We start from the raw sequence: 5605 nt of genomic DNA, 5'->3' as shown, positions 1-5605 counted from the left end.
TCCACATGTGAGCACTGTGCACACTCTTTATGCATATCGATTTATTTAATCCTCCCAATAGCCCTATGTAGAGAGGGCCTGTGATTCGCCCCGTTTTGTAGGTAAGGAAACTGAGGCACAGAGACATTAGGTTACTTGCCCAAAGTCACACAGCCAGGAAGTAGGAAGTGGCGGAGCCAAGATTTGAAACCACAGAGGCTTATTCCAGAGCCTCCACCTTATTGATACCATAATAGGGACATAAGTGCTTACCATGTACCTGATCTAAGATTAGTACTTTACACGTATTATTTCCTTTATCCTCACTACACTATTAGATAGGCTCCAGAATGATGCCCATCACACAGATTAACAGAGAAGAGATGAAATCAGGCCCAAGGGTACTGGTTGTGGCATCGTGGTGAGCTGGCTTGGTGTCAGAGAGGCCTAGATTTAATCCAGATTCTCTGGCTGTTGTGCTTCATGTAAAAGGACGAGAGCAGAATAGATGTTCCATAAATGATGCTGTACCATTTCCTACTTCTTCCCTCTGGGCTTTCTTGAGGGCCGCCTGGCCACATTGCTCCGGGCAGGCTGGCAAGCTACCAGCTGCAACCTCAGGGGGAATGATGGTAATGCACGGGGTTCTGGGCCTCTGGGAGCCAAGAGGAGGGACCCTAAATCCAGGAAATCTTCCTGGAGGAATTTGGATCAAAGCTAGGTCCTGGAGAATGAGTAAGAGTTAGGCAGTCCCCGAGGGGAGGAAAAAGTTTTCCAGGCAGAGGGAAGAGCATGCAAGAAAGCACGGAAATGAGAGAGGAACAGGGTAACCTGGGAGGACCAGAGACCCTGGAGAGTGGACAGGGGAGGGAGGGAGGTGGCAGGAGGCACGAGGCTGGGCCGGGGCAATCGGGAAGGGCCTTGATGCTGGGCCAGGAGCTGAGACTTTATCCCAGGGCGCGGCACTGGCAAGCAGGGCTGTGAGGCCCTGAGGAGGTGGAATGGAGCCTGGCGGGAGTGGACTGGAGAAGCCCTGAGGACTTAGAGGAGGATGGCCTGGCCTGATGTTGGGGCCGGGGGTGGGTTTGCCTCTGAGGCCATTTCAGACACAGAGAATAGCCTGGGCAGAGGGTAGCCAAGGGTGCTCTAAGAAGTGCTCATCCAGGTGGGAAGAAGAGGACGCCTCTGGAAAGGCAGGTGGGGCCAGGTACCTTCAGAAGCAAGGTACAGGGAACAGCAAAGGTCTGTGGCTCAGGTAGGCGTGCTTGGGATAGCCAGGCGTCTTTGCAGGATGGATTAGAAGGACTCACCGGAGGCAAGGAGGCCAGAAGGAGGCCACGGCTGAGGGCTTTCCTCCACAGCAGATTCCCAGCCCTGGGCCGTGGTGGCGTCTCTGGCCGCTTCTCCCTCCCGTGGAGTCATGTTGATCCTGCACCTGACTCCCTCCCCCTCTGCCTCACACCCTCCACCCCCAGCTGGAGATGAAAGGAGGGTGCTCACGCTTCAGTCCTCATCCAGGCCATGGATGGCAATGTCCGGCAACCCGAGTCCACGCTTGAACACCTCTCAGGGCCACTCCGGGGCTGACACTGGCAGGTCCACCCGTGAGCCCCCCAACTGCCACCTCTGGGCCTGCCTTGGCCAGATGTGGCTTCCCCGGCCTTGACGGATGCCCAGCATAGGCCAATCAGGAGCTGTGGGCCAGCAAAGACGGCACCTCCTCGTGTCCCTTGGCCCGCACAGAGGAACAAGTGTGGGGCTGGGAGTCAGCGTCCTGCCCATGCGATGGGGAAGACAGAAATCAAAGACGTCACCCCAAGGTGGTGCATCTAACCAATTATGCTATACTCCTGGTAGCTCATCTGATCTTGGGAGTTCTCAGGAGAAAAATAGGAAGAGGCCCACAGTGTAAGGCCCAGACCCTTGGGGAGATGGCTTCAGAACTCTGAGGTTTTCTAGTGTTAGAAAGATAGTATAGTACTGTTGTGGTTTGAAATCATATGCACCCCAGGAAAGTATGTTCTTAAAGTTGATCCATTCCTGTGTGTGTGAACCCATTATAAGGAAAATCCTTGATGAGCAGGATCTTAAGCTGTGATCCACCTCATTCTGTGTGGCCTTAATCCTCGTCCTGGAGTACTATACAAGAGAATAAAATTCAGACAAAGAGAAAGCCTCGGAAGCAAGAGGAGCAACCAGCAGATGCCACCATGTGTCTTGCCATGTGACAGAGGAATCCAGGATCGCCGGCAGCAGGGTTTCAGGGAGAAAGCATCGCCTGATGATGTCCTGATTTGAACATTTTTCTCAGCCTCAAAACTGTAAGCTTGTAAGCTAATAAGTTCCCACTGTTCAAAGCCAACCCAGTTTATGGTATCTGCTTATCGCAGCCTAGCAAACTAAAACAGATATTAATACTTATACCATGTATTTCCTACCACCACCAATGAAGTGTGGCGCAGCTCCTGTAATCAAACAGAAGGCATATGAACATGCACATTCAGCAGGGTCAATGTCATAAGCAGTCTCAGAATCTCAGTTTTCCCATTTCTAAAATGGGGCAATGATGGTACGTACCCCATGGGGTTACCCTGACAATTTGGTGCCTTCCTGCAGTGCCCCAGACACAGGCACATTTCCCACCCCAGGCCCTTTGCACTTGCTGCTCCTTGGGCCAGTTACAGTCTTCCCCAGATATCCCCTGGGCCTGCTTCCTCACTTCTTTCAGGGCTCGGCTCCAAAGCCACCTTCCTCAAAGAGTCTTTCCCGGCCATCTCTGTCTCATCTCATCCCCTTCCTCTCCTTTATTTTCCTTCATAGCACATATCCCCTGATGCTTATTTAATCAATTAATCACTTATTAATTGCCTGCTCTCCAAAGTAGAATCTGAGGTCTGTGAGGGCAGGACTTTGTTCTGCTCCCTGTTATGCCCCAGGACCTAGACCAGTGCCTGAACAGGGCGGGCGTTCCAATTTTTTGTGGTTGAATAAATGACTATCTGGCACGTTAAAAAGGCTCAGTGAAGTCCAGCTGGACGCATCACCTATTGTTGTTGTCGATATTGATGACGTTACCATTATTGTATGCGAGACCCTGAGCTGATCCTCGACCTTGGTTCTCCAGCCCGTGGGACGGGAACCCTGGGGAGTAGGCACCAGCTACCTGAGGCTGGTGGGGGTCCCTGCGGAGGAGACAAAGAACGCCGCCCGCCCCCCTTGGGGAGCGCGCGCCCCTCGCTGGAGAGAGACACAGATGAGGAGCGAGCAGAACACGCAGCCCGGCGAGGGGCCTGCCAGAAGGCCATACATAATTCATTGCCAAATGGGGCCGCGGGCAGCTCTCCACGCTGCGCCGGGGGCTCGCTCCGCGCCTGGCACTCCGCTGACTGCGCCTCACACACGTCGCCTCGTTGCATCCTTGCCGAGGTGAAGAAGGCGCTCATTGCCCCCGTTTCACCCAGGGGGTGCAGCCACTGCGCAAGTCCCGGCCCCTCGGCGGCTCTGAAAGCAGGGCGGCAGATTCAGGCCCCCCCAGGCGCTGCCTCTCTGTGGAGGGAGGAGATGGGCCTGAGGTGGGGTGGGGAGGACGTTGGAGACCCCCCCGGGGTCGCGGTGGGCGAGGGCAGGCGGACGACCTGCTGGGTCTCAGCAGGGCTGAGGAGGGGGCCGGGCCCAGGCCATGCCCAGCCCCCAGCCCCCCTCCTCTGCCTGAGGAAATGCTCCCCACGCACACCCCCACAGCTGTCAAGAGTGCGCGCTCTGGAGTTTGCTCAGCTGTAAAATGGGAATAACGGAAACCACGCCCGGCATCCCCAATCACACGGCCGAGATAGTCCACGCTCAGTCAGAAAGCGGCATCTGCTGACCCAAAGAGAACAGTTCCCAAGGGTTTTTTATTTCATTTATATAACATTTCTGAAATAAATTTTTAGAAATGGAGGCTAGACTAGTGGTGGCTAAAGGTTAGGGACCTGGGGGTGGGCTGGTGTGTCAATAAAAGGGCAAAGCAGGGTGGTTGTGGTGGAAATGCTCTGCCCTTGACTGTGTGATGGGAACACAAGTCTACACAGGTGACACGATTGCCCAGAACCAAGCCTCCACACACACAAGGGAGGACAAGGAAAAGTGGGGGAATCTGAGTCACGTCAGTGGATTGTATCGATGTCCACAGCCTGGGTGTGATCTTATACTATGGTTCTGCAAGATGTTATCACTGGAAGAAAGGATAAAGGGTATACAAAGATCTCTGTATTATTTTTTACAACACAAGTGATAGTACAACTATCACTTTGAGACAACAAAGATGTTTTCATTCAGAAAAGAGTGGCATCTTAGGAAAGGGTTAAAGGAGTGACTGCAATTACTGCAGAGCCCCCAAAGAGGAGAGCCACCTGCCAGGCCAGGGCCCAGGGGGCATTTGGAGTTCTCAGCTGTGAATGCTTCTTCCAGCCTTACTCGGAGCTTCCAGAATGTTCCTGTGCTCTCCTACCTTCCCATAGACAGGAATTCAATACTGGCCGTGGGGGAGAGGAGACTGAGAACCAGGGAAACCTCTGTGTCAGTCTCCTGTCTGCCTCGCGATCTCCCACTCTCAGAGGCTCCCTCCTCGGGCTCCTGCCTGCACAGGAGTTAGAAGCAGCAGGGAAAGAATGCTGGGTGCAGCCAGACAGCCCAGGTCCAGAGCAGGCCAGGCCCGTCCCGCTGTGTGACCCCTCTGTGGACAATCCCTGCCCTCTCTCTGGTGCTTGGTTTCTTCATTTAAAGCTGAGATAATTGGGTTGGTGGTTTTTAAAGGCATTCCTAAGCCATGAAGAGGTGAGCTGGCCCCCACGCTGTGGGACAGAGAGGGCTTGACTTGGCATTGCACGTGGTTGAACAAGAAAAGCAGAGTCCCAGGCCTATGCCCAGCCCTTCCCTACTTGCGACCTTGGACCCTCTCTGCCCCTTGGTCTCCTATCAATACAGAGAGAGGCTTACTCAGGCCCAGGTTGCTAAGGCATTCAACAAACACTGAGCACCCATCAAATGCCCTGTACTGAATGAGACCGTGGGGTAGAAAAAGGAGAGAAAAAACCATGTACCATCCCTGCGTTCATGGAACTTGCATCTAGGAGGGAAGAATCCCACAAATAAATTTAAAAATTGCAGCTGAGATCATGCAAAGAAGGAGAGTGCTCAGCTGGGATGCTGTGTAATGGGAACCCGGGGGGCTTCCCTGAAAAGTGACTGTTGAGCTGAGGTCTGAGAAAGTAGTACCTGGTCAGGGGTAGAGGCTGCTCCCAAGCTGAGGGACCACGGCCCCAAAGAGGCAGCAGCTGCAACGAGCCCAGGGGACCAGGTGCACAGTGAGCCTGCGAGGTCTGTGCCGGGTGCAGGAGTCTTGTCTTCATCCCAGGGAAAAGGGATCCTTTGAAGTTTCAAGTAGGGGAGCTGCCAGATTGGATTTGGGTTTTGAAACTCTGCCCCTGTTTGCCTAGAGGAGAAGAGGATCTCATGGGCCCTGCTTGTTAACTTAAATGATTTTTATTATGGTGTTACTCTTAAATATGTACAAACATGAAATGAAGCAAAAACTCCTCGGGGCTCTTATACCACCAGAAAACCAAGACCAATCAAACACAGAATC

The sequence above is a fragment of the Dasypus novemcinctus genome, chromosome 8 (genome assembly GCF_030445035.2).
Source record: "Dasypus novemcinctus isolate mDasNov1 chromosome 8, mDasNov1.1.hap2, whole genome shotgun sequence".
Lineage (NCBI taxonomy): Eukaryota > Metazoa > Chordata > Mammalia > Cingulata > Dasypodidae > Dasypus > Dasypus novemcinctus.
This window is presented reverse-complemented; position numbering follows the sequence as displayed.